We start from the raw sequence: 12,149 nt of genomic DNA, 5'->3' as shown, positions 1-12,149 counted from the left end.
AATCTTTTACACCTGTCACACCTACTGTGCCCTGCTGTGAGGCACAAGGCAGCCATAGAGAGTGTGTGAATGGGCGCCCAACAACTTTATTTGCAGAAACAAGGGCTGGGCTGCATTTGGGAGATGGCCTTACTCTGCCAACCCCTGCTCTAGGAACTATTTCTCCCTGTATATAAAATAAGTCACTATAAATAATTTAGCTGGGTGGTGGTGACACTCGGGAGGCAGAGGCAGGTGGATCTCTGTGAGTTCGAGGCTGGCCTGGTCTTCAGAATGGATTCAATTCCCAGCACCCACATGGCCGCTCACAACCATCTGTAACTCCAGTCCCAGGGGATCTGGTACCCTCACACAGACATACATGCAGGCAAAACAGCAATGCACTAGATAGATAGATAGATAGATAGATAGATAGATAGATAGATAGATAGATAGATAGATAGATAGATAGATAGATAGATAGGAGCAAAATTACAGTGTGTGTGTGTGTGTGTGTTTAGGTCAGAGTGCAACTTTCAGTAGCCAGTTCTCTCTGTCCACCATGTGGATCCCAGGTCACACTGGGTTTGGTGGCGAGCCCCTTCACCCACGAGCACCTCCTGGTCCTCATTCTACACATGGGGCCTTTGTCAAGATGAAAAGCCCACCGCTGGTACATCATCACTATGAACTGAAGTCGTTGCTTTGCTGTTCATGTTTCTTCCCTAATCCAGGATGTGGACCACATCCTGCACGCAGTCCTGGTGTCTCTGCAGCCTCCTTCGCTCTGGGCAGTTTCCGTCTTTGCTCGTTCCCACGGCCTTCACAGGCTTGAGCTGCATGATCTGGGCTCTTTGCAGACGGCTCCTCGGTTTGGATTTGTGTGAGGATTTGCTCCTCTCTAGGTTGGGATTATTGGGAGCCGGAATGCCACCATGACGAAGTTCCCTTTGGTTATAGCCCATCAGGGGCAGATTTAGAGGCAAGTCTCTAAAGCCACCCTGCCACCCGAACCTCACCTCCTGGAGCGCTCGGCATCTGTTTGTCTGAATCTCCTCCGAGGAAGGCCTGTCCCTTTCCCACACTGTCTGTTTCCATCAACATGGACTTGTGGTTATTTATTTTGCACATCGGACTGTAGTCGTTCTACTTGTTCTTCACAGCGGGGCTAAGCTCGCTAGCTTGTGTAGCATGTCTTCTTCAGTGACCATGTAGGTCAAGCTATGGGCAGGCCTTCCCCAGCTCCCTGGGACTCCCTTCGAGAAGGCTGCTCACGAGCTCACTACTACTCACCCAGAAATCTCACAGAAGCTATTTCAACTCTCAGGCCACCAGTCCCCAACTGAAGAGGTAATTTCATGATCTAGAGGTAAAGAAGGGCTGGTATTTGTGTGTTTCTAAACGGGCATTTCCTTGCCTGTAAGAGGCAATGAATGGGACAGTGTCTTCAATGGCTGTCTTCTTTACTTATGCTAGAGGATGACCCCAGAGCTACTAGCCCCTGAGAACATTCTATGCTCTACATTTATTTCCCATGTCACAACCCCAGCCAGTATTCCTTCCCTGTCCTTCCACCCTCTCCAGGTAGGATTTAGTTCTCCTCCTCTTCCTCACCTTTTTCTCCAGTGGCTGGAATCTAACCCCAGGCCCAGAAATCAAGACCCTTGTTGGCCAAGTGCCTGCTGCCCTACCCAGTGTCCTCATCAGGCCTTTTGCTGGTTTATCTTACCACACCTCTATAAACTGATTGTATCCTCCTAAATTCACTGAGATCCCTTCCTCTGCCCCACCCTTCTGTGCTTAAAATTAAGGCCAGGGAAGGGATAACTAAGGCTGGCTGAGGTCTTATGCAAATGCCCTACTCCTATATGATGATGCTGTTGTGAGAGAGGCCTTGGGGGCACGGACTACACAGAGAGCCCTGTGGAAACAGCAAGGCATGGCTGTGTGCAGAGCAGAGAGAGGCCTGAGACGACCTGCCAACACCCCGAGCTTTTGGAGTGGGGAGGGATTTTTTTTTTTTTTTTTTGATTTTCGAGACAGGGTTTCTCTGTGGTTTTGGAGCCTGTCCTGGAACTAGCTCTTGTAGACCAGGCTGGTCTCGAACTCCCAGAGATCCACCTGCCTCTGCCTCCCGAGTGCTGGGATTAAAGGCGTGCGCCACCACTCCCCGGCTTGGAGAGGGATTTTTGAGATAGGGTTTCTCTGTGTATTCCTGGTTGTCTGTCCTGGAACTTGCTCTGTAGACCACACTGGCCTTGAACTCAGAGATCCACCTGCCTCTGCCTCCTGATTAAAGGTGTGCACCACCACGACCCAGCTCAACATCCTGATCTTGGAATCAGTCTCCAGGGAAATTATTTCTTTCATTTAAGTCAATAGTGTTGGGCGCTGGAGAGATGGTTCAGTCAATGGTTCAGTCACTAGTCAGTTGTTTGCCACACAAACATGAGGACATTAGTTCCTGGCACCCACATTTTAAAAATAAAAAATAAAAAAAGATCCTGTCCTAATCTCAGTGACAGGGAAGCAGAGACAGGGGGATGACAGGAACTCACTAACCAGCCAGTATAGCTGAGTCTATGAACTCAAGGTTCAGTGAGAGTCTTATCTAAAAATATAAGAGAGTTCATTGGGGGACGGTGAGTAGCTCAGGCCTTTAATTCCAGCACTAGAGAGGCAGAGGTGGCAGATCTCTGTGAGTCCGAGGCCAGTCTGGTCTACACAGCGAGTTCCAGGACAGCCAGGGCTACACAGAGAAAGCCTGTCTGGAAAAACAAACAGTTACAGAGGAAGACACTCAATGACCTCTGCCACTTAAGTTCACACACACACCCATACCAGTCCCACACCCATACATGAATGCATATGTACATATATACCTCTCAAGTTCACACACATGCCCATCCCAGCCCCACACCCATACATGAATGCATATGTACATATATACCTCTCAAGTTCACACACATGCCCATCCCAGCCCACACCCATACATGAATGCATATGTACATATATACCTCTCACATTCACACACATGCCCATCCCAGTCCCACACCCGTACATGAATGCATATGTACATATTTACCTCTCAAGTTCACACACATGCCCATCCCAGCCCCACACCCGTACATGAATGCATATGTACATATATACCTCTCACATTCACACACATGCCCATCCCAGTCCCACACCCGTACATGAATGCATATGTACATATTTACCTCTCAAGTTCACACACATGCCCATCCCAGCCCCACACCCGTACATGAATGCATATGTACATATATACCAAACACAAAAATAAAAACAAAATTAAAATAAAAAATCAGCCAAGAGCATGCTATAGCAACCCTGCTGAGATAAATGCATCCTCTCACAAGTGACAGTGCTCATGGGACAACTCCTTCCTCTACATCCGTATCACAGTCACAACCCTCAGAGATGAACCAGACAGGGACCCAAGTCATTGCAGCACAGTAGTCTGAGGGAACTAATGATGACAAGAGGGTCGGGTGCTGGGTGGAGGGGTGGCTTCCCTAAGTCTGTGAAGGTCTTGATCTGTCTGGACCAGCAAAGACCTTAACTGCCGAGCTCAGTTTCTAGCACCCACTGGTGGCTCACAAATATCTGTAACTCCGGTTCCATGGAATCTGATACTCTTTTCTGACCTCTGTAGACACCTGGCACATATATGAGGTGTGTATGTGCACATGTGTGTGTGTATATGTGTGTATAGCACACACAGGCAAAACACTCATACACATAAAAATGGAACAAGTCTAAAAAATTGTGACATTTGGGCTGACAAGATGGCTCAGTAGTAGGTACAGGCATATTGACTGAGGTTTCTGTCCCACTTGGTCCGGCAGCCATTCAATCCCAAGGAAACACACAGAGGTCTACATTAATCATAAACTGATTAGCCTAGTAGGCTCAGGCTTCTTATTAATTAATTCTTACATCTTACATTAACCCATTATTCTTGTCTGTGTTAGCCATGTGGCTTGGTACCTTTTTCGGTGAGGCAGTCACATCTTGCTTGCTCTGAGTCTGGCTCACAACTGCAGACTGAAACTTTCCTCTTCCCAGAATTCTCGTTGTCCCGCCTATACTTCCTGCCAGGCTACTGGCCAATCAGCATTTATTTAAAATACAAGTGACAGGGTACAGACCATTGCCCCACAGCACAGGCATTTACCACCGAAGCCCGTTGACCTGAGTCCAATGCCTAGAACCTACATAAAGATGGAAAGTGAAAACCAATTCCACAAAGTTTTTCTCTGACCTCTATACACATACCATGGCACATGCACGCATCCACACACTAACAGATAGAAGACAGACGGACGGACGGACGGACGGACGGATGGATGGATAATAGATGCAGAGATGGGTAGGATAGCTAGATGGATAGATATTAGGAAACTCTTAGTACACCAGGGGCTAATGACAAAAACAGGGTGCTTGTAACACCTCAGCCTTTACCTGCCCTGCCCATGTGTGTGAAGCTCTCCAGGCAGGGGCTAATTCACTTCCATACTACAGCAGAATCTGGGTCTGGTCAGGAGAGCCACACACCTGCCATGGGTTAGGAAGCCAAGTCAGGGCTTCTTCAGCCCAGGCTTCATTGTCTGTCCTAGAACAAAAAACCACTTAAACTCTCCAGAGTAACTTATTCTTCCTTATGAATGGGCATGCGTGTGTGTGTGTGTGTGTGTGTGTGTGTGTGTGTAGGACAAGAGACCTGGAGCATCTCTCTCCCCCAGATCACCAGTGATAGCCTCGGTGTGGCTGAGCAGACCTCACTGCACCAAATGAAGTCCGGATGAAACACTGGAGGCTCAGACTGCCTCCAGGTGGCTCACAAGGTTCCAGACACAGACACAGCCTGTCCTGGAGGACCCAGCGGATCTACTGACAGATGGTGTGGAGCCCGAGTGGAAGAAGCTTCATTAGTCTGAGTGGCTTTGGTGGGAATGGGATTAGCATAAGCACTCTGGGGCAAGTGGATAAGGCAAAACTCCCTTAGTTACGCTCGGATTTTGCTCTCGCCACAATCCCACAATCCGCAGCCCTCCGGTGGCTGGCTAGTCCCGCTCTCAGTTTAGTTACAGCTGCAGAGACAGCACAGGGTAGGGTGAGAAGGGTTCTTCTCCACCTTGACCTCCAGAATGGCTGTGCGAACCCTCTAGCCAGCTGTTCCATACCACGCGAAAAGTCCAGCAACTAAGCAGCATTATCGTCATTTGAAAAGAAACAGAACAGAGGAACTAGACCAAGGTGACATGGCGGAGGCTGCAGAGAAGGGTTCAAAGCTGACTGTGGGACTGACTGTAGGGCCCTTCATACACTTAAGGGGCCAACTTCCTCCTCCCACAAAGCCGGCGAGGTGCTGGCTGCTCAACTGAGTCAGTTGGAACCAAGTGACCTGGCCCTTATGCTCTGTGCTCTCTCCAGCTCGGAAGAGGAGCCGTCAGCCTTTCTGAAGAGCTGTCTCCCCAGCAAAGAAACATGTCTGAGGAATCAGTTTGCAACAGTGTACAGTAAAAAGACTAAATTTATGCCCTGGTTAAGTTGTGCGAAGCACTTGTTACACAGTGTTCTGGTTTCTGGCATTTCACTAACTTCTCTGAATAAAGAACACCCTATAAACAAACTTCTTAAAGACTATAAAAAAATAGTCCTTCCCTCCCATCCTCCTTTGCGCTCTTGTGTCTCCTCCCTGGACACCAGTAAGGACCTCTTGTATAGCCTGCAGAATTGGAGTTACAGTATCTCATTTAATCCTTTCAAAGTCTTTTGAGGTAGGCTGTATTACATCAAATCCAGAAAGCAGGCAGGAAGTTGTTTACCCGAGGCCCACAGTGCTGAGATACGGACCCTGCCCCCACCCCTCTCATGTCCATGTGTCTCCTGGCTCCTTTATTCCTATGGCTGGCCACAGAAGCCTGGGGTGAACAAGGTGACAGCCATCCAGCAGGAAGCCGGATGGTGGTGGCACACTCCTTTAATTCCAGAACTCAGGAGGATCTCTGTGAGTTTGAGGCCAGCCTGCTCTACAAAGTGAGTTCCAGGGTAGTCAGGGCTGTTACACAGAGAAACCCTGTCTCAAAAGCGGGGGGGGGGGGGGGGGGGGAGGCAGTAGCTCTGTGGTTCTCTCCCTTTGCCCCCTCCTCCACCCAGGCCTCCCAGGGTCATGGTGTCTGTGTGGAGGGAAATCGCCTAACTCAACAGGTTCCAGGACCTTTGAGTGAGGGGAGCAAGGCCCATGATTAGTAGCAAAGCCTGGCTGTGTCACTTTAATTTTAATACCCAGAGTAAATCACATAGTCCTTAGTAAAGCATCTGGCCTCATTCTCACCTCCCATCTGTCACTTCTGTCCCTCCCACACACCAGCCTAAAAGAAAAAAAAGAAGTGCAGGCTAACCTGAAATCCTTTATGTAGCCCAGACCGAGCTCAAACATGGATCCTTCTGTTTATGTCTCCTAAGCGCTGGGATTACAGGCACGCCACCATGCGCAGCTCCGCCATCTTCTTTCTTAACATGTCTGCAGAGATGCATTCTCAGCCTTTTCCAGAGAGCACTTTCTGGAAGAAGGAACCAATGACATGGAGGACACTGAGCCGGAGCCTGGACCGCAATAGGCATGACTTGTATCCAGTGGTCCACGTCAGCATCTGCACTGGGCCCTGCAAGCTGATCTGACGCAGTCTCTGTCTCGACGAGCCCTGCCACGTCTGCCCTCCACTGAGCGTCTCGACCCCAGAGGATACCTTTGTCAGCTCCCCTTGCTCTCCACACGAGCCCTCAGACAGGCTGTCCCCAATCTCAGGAAGAGCCTTCTGCAGAATAATGTATCTCAACTGGGATTTACAGCTGAGCCTATCACCACGGCCCTGCAGGCTCAATTACAGATCTGTAATCTGGGCCAGGGACCTGTCTGGATTTGCCAAGTGGGCCCAAGGGAGAGCCACAGGTCCTGTCAAACTGGAACCCCCAGAGAGCACAGGGCCACAGGGCTGCGATCCTGTATTCAGACCGCCCTCCTTGTCACACATGAGGAGACCGAGGTCAGGCAGGGGAGGCACTTCTGGAGCCTTTGCCCGGAAAGTAAGGCCAGTCAGGCATCTAATGTGGGCCTTTGTGCCATCAAAGGCCTTTGCTGTACGGTCCATGAGTTATGACTTCATTATTATCAACACAGGCTTCTTTTTGTGGTGAGAATGTTTGCTTCGGACCATGCTTTGAGACTGAACTTGAAAGTAAAACCCTGCCTTCCACCGACAAAGACCACGTTCTGTCCCACAGACACATCCGCAAGGCTCCGGCACAGCCCGAATGCGAAGTCGCAGCTTCAGCTGTCTGTAATTACAAAATGGAGTCCTGCTGTTGCCCCAAGTAGAAATTTTTCCTCCTCGGAGGTCTCCTGAGAGTCTCCAGGGGAGTCTCTCTTCACAGCCCTGCAGCTGCAGGCATCTTAAGTCATTCTCGCCAGATTCTCAGTCAACAGGACTGGTGGGTGGTGCCATGTGGCTGCCTCCGTCAGCTCTGCCAGTCAGAGGAAAAGCCACCGACATATCCTGGGATCCCAAACCACCTCTGCCCCAGGCTGGACTATCCAGGAGCCACAGGAAGCTGGACTGGGTTCCTTGACTTTGAAGTGCCGTGCACTGCGCCCCCGTGTCTGCACTCTGTGCGCTATTACCCAGTTCGCAAGCTTTGGGCAAGGGGCTGGAGGTTGAGAATACAGACGCAGAGACGTACTGACACACAGACCTTCTAATACTGATACCAAAGCCCCAAGAATGCCCCCTTTATTGTGTTCAGGGACAGATTATATAGAGATAGCCACGCCCCAGCCAAACCCACCAGAAACCACTCTCCTGCCATCAGGAACTCCTGAAGGTCTCGTGCTCAGAGCAGCCAGACCTCATTAATCCTAACATCCAGCTGAAGGCCAGGACTTAATTGGTCCCAACACTGAAGTCCTACCCGCTGTGGATCAAACTCTTATCAGTGAGCGCTCTCTCAGGCCGCCTTCCTTCTCTGAATCGGGGTATCCTATGTGACAGTAATGTGGGGTGATGATGCCCACCGGGGGTCATATGAACACAATGCCTGGCAGACAGTAGGTGCTTGGTGAACACAGCCGCCATTGTCAGCAATCACCACGATGTGGTGTGAGGCTCATGGGAAAGAGTCTTCAGGGAGGTGAGAGGCCAGCAAAGGGCTGCCCCTCCAGGAAGTTTCTGCTGTCACCAGTTGGCCTCAGCCTCACAGAGGAATTCTGGGTCATAGCACAGGACACGCCTCAAAGCTGTCCCTGTCAGGCGGTGAAGAAGTTGGGCTAGGCATCCACCAGTCATTGCCTAGGGTCTACTGCAGGAGGACGGATGTTAGCTCCCTGGTATCTTTCCTATGTTCACAGGATTCTGAGAGCCACAGAAAGCCATCAGGGAAAGAGGCAGGGTTGGCACTCAGAAGCTGTCAGAGAACTATGCAGAGAAATGGCACACCCTGAGGGACACAGCAGGGACTCCCAGCCTCTGGCCCAAATACAAACAGCATCATGTCACCTGAAAGATGAGATGCTGGAAGTATCTCTACGGGCTGAGGGACAGAGAACAGTACAGAGATTGCTTGGGATCTGCCCAAACTCTTACCTCGCATTGACCATGTGACCTTAGACGGTACCACTTCTGGCAGCTTTCCTCTCCTGGCAAGCAGGGAGTCTGTCTGGCTATCGGAAGTTCCTGACATGCTGGCTTTCCCACCTGGGACTTGAAGCATATCTCGGTGAGGGGTGGGGGGTGGGGAGGCAGAGCCTGTGTACTTTCCCCTTTGAGAGCGAAGGATATTCAGGCACCAGAGGGAAGCCATAGGCCAAGATCATTCCGTGCTTACAGAAATGGGGATCTTTGGTTTCCACCAGAGACCCAGAAAGTCAGATGTTCTGAGGGCGAGACCAGCACTTTCTTGCTCAGCAGAGTCCTAGGAGAGGTCTGGTCTCATGCACACTTGGGTTTGAGTCCAAGACCAGGTGGGATAAAGGCTTCTCTCGTATCTCCCAAACTATCCTTTGAGCCGTCTGGATGCAGGGCCAGCCCTAGATCTCACATTCTCCAGTGTCTCTCGGCTTCTCTCACATGTCTGCGCCCTCCCATCTGGTGCATCTGGGGCTTATGAAAAAAAAAAAGCCTCAGCTTAGGAGAGGGAAGGAAAATTATTTTGGAATCCTAACAGCTCTGGCAGAGCAGCTGGAAGCTTCTAGTCATCCTTCTCCACCTACCTACTTTCCAGAGGCAAGTAACACGGCGTGGGGAGGGGTTCTTCTTGTCCACACCTCTTGAGGGGGGAGCTTTCCTTCTACAGAACCCCAGGCTCTGGGTCACAGCAGCAAGTAGGAGGCTGGATCTGTGTAGGGTGGTGTGGAGGTCACAGCCTCCAAGAAACTGGCTGCTCAAATAAATGCCTGAGAGGAGAGAGAACTCAAGCAAACCACTCAGCCATACCTGGGCCTCCCATCATGGTCCAGCTGCTCAAAGCCATTCTCTCTCTCTCTCTCTCTCTCTCTCTCTCTCTCTCTCTCTCTCTCTCTCTCTCTCACTGAGTTCTTCTGTAGTGCTCTAATATCACCCCATTGCTGTGCCATTCTGGGTATCTGACTAACATTTTGAGCCACGCTTCCTAGTGTGTTCCAGACTTATGTTGGGGATTCAGAAGAGGAAGTCAGATTTAATTGCTATCCCTGAGCCACCCTCTGAGAGTTGCCTGGGATAGTAGGTTGGTACCACTGGGCTAGCAGGTGACACCCCCCTCTAGCTCTCCGCCTCCAGCCTCTGCATTAGCGCCTATCAGTTCACCTAGGTCCCAGATCCCCAGCATGGCTCAAAGGGTCTCTCTTGTCCCAGCTTCCAGCCCCTCCATCACCTACCACACCCCTTGACAGAGGCTCTTGCCTCCATAACATGAAATTCTGCTACAGGGACTCGGGAGGGATAAAGAAGGAGCCTGTGCATTGATGAATGAGCATGAATGAATGGATGAGCAATTTGCTGTCTACACACCAGAGGATACAGACCGTCCCAACAATGGCTTGGTTTCTGGCTTTTCAGTGTTGTGACAATGCAGAAGTGATACTGTATCTGAGAGATGCTCCGAGAGATGGCTCAGCGGTTAAGGGTGTGCACTGTTCTTGCACTAGACCTGAGTTCGGTTCTCGGACACCCACGTTGGGTGGCTCACAATTACCTCCAGCTCAAGAGATCTGAAGTCCTCTTCTGTCTGGAATAAAGTAGCGATAATACTATAATGTTCATGAACCTCAAACATATTTCATCAAAATAAGCCAGGCACAAAGCCTGCGTATTGTATAGTTCTAATTATGTGAAATACCCAGAATTGATAAAGCCATAGAGACAGAATGCAAATTGGTAGTTCCAAGAGAGTGGGGAGAGACTGCCTAATGAGTAAAGGGTTTTGATATGACATGATATGATATGATATGATATGATATGATATGATATAATATGATATAGGTGCTGTGTAACTAGACAGAGATGTTCCTTGGAACACAGTGTACTGAATGTGCTAAATGCCACTAAACTGAACACTGTGAAACAGTTAGAGGGAGGGCATGGTGTCACACACCAGCAATCCCAGCACTTGAGAGGCTGAGGCAGGAGGATCTGGAGTTCGAGACCATCCTGGGTTACACAACAAAACTCTGCCTCAATATGAAATAAATAGAATAGATTGTAAATAAATGACAAATAAAAGTATATGTCATGTGAGTTTCAACCCAACCAGCTACTGTGATCTTGGCCATTCCTTCCCAGTTCTCTGTGATGACTTCATTGGATCCAGCTCCACGAACAGGCACTGCAGGCTTTCTGTGGCTGAGCTCCTGCCAGGTCTCAGGCTCACCCTTGTGTTCTCCATATGGTCTTCACTCCATACAGTCTCAAGTACTGCCAGCTCAACACGCCTGTCAATCATCTTTAATGCTTCCAGGCCTTTGAACATGCCGTTGCCTCTGTCTAAGGCATTCCCCACTTGCCCAAGCTGATGTTTCAGCCTTTAAAGTTATGCTTTGGGACCGTCCTCCCTGGGAAGTCCTTAATTTAAAGTTATACTTAGGGACCATCCTCCCTGGGAAGTTCTTAGTTGCTTCTCCCATCACTGGGCCCCCGGCTCTTTCCACAGCGCTACTGTTGCCCAGCCTAGAAGAACTCAGAAGAGCGACTGGAGGGGGAAAGGCTGAGGAAGGCTGACTAAGTGGGGATGGAGAGAAAGGAGCCAACTGCAAAGACACATAGACTGGCAAGGTTGGCCTTCTGGGTGGGTTCCCTAGGACATCCTCCCATCCCTTCTTAAGAGGGCAGCTGGTTGCTTTTCGGTGGTGCTATTTAACTCTCTTTGTAGCCCACAAGGTGGCGCTGTGTCCCCCCTTAGTCCAGGCCTCTACCAGGTAGGATTGGAGCTCGCTGCTCAGTCCTCGGAGCTGGACCCCCCAGCTGGCTCAGGCGCTGGCTCGGGTGCATAGGAACACAGTCAAGGACATGCTTACCTTTTCTCTCTCAGACCCACGCTCCTTCCACCCAGACCCTAGGTACCCCGACAGCATGCTGGGCAGGGCCAGAGGGCCAGAGGGAGATTGAGCTCAGCCCCATCTAGAAAAAAAAGCAAGTACACACACACACACACACACACACACACACACACACACACACACACACACACAAGCACAGGAAAACCCTACATATAACTACAATGCACACACATGTGCGCAATCTCCCTTTCTCTCTGCACTCCCAGGGAGGGCCTCAAATCTCAAATGAAGTATTTGGGAGATGGACTTTCCTAGACAGAAACAGGCCAGGCCTGCAGGAGGGAGCATTGAGAATAGCACTGGACACATGAACACATACAAACACATCCTAACAAACACTCGGCCCTGACACCTATGCCCTGCCCCACTCTGTCTGCCCATGCTTGTGAACACCAGTAGAGAGGCACATATCCACATGTCTATTTAGGACTACAAGGTTGATCTGGACACCTGCCACCCAGTGGGCCTCCTGCCCAGGGTCCCTACTGCTCCACAGCCGAGCTAGAGAAGATGGTCAGTTCTGGGTAGGGATCCTCAAGCTGTCACACAGGCACCT

The sequence above is a fragment of the Microtus pennsylvanicus genome, chromosome 13 (genome assembly GCF_037038515.1).
Source record: "Microtus pennsylvanicus isolate mMicPen1 chromosome 13, mMicPen1.hap1, whole genome shotgun sequence".
NCBI classification, from domain to species: domain Eukaryota; kingdom Metazoa; phylum Chordata; class Mammalia; order Rodentia; family Cricetidae; genus Microtus; species Microtus pennsylvanicus.
This window is presented reverse-complemented; position numbering follows the sequence as displayed.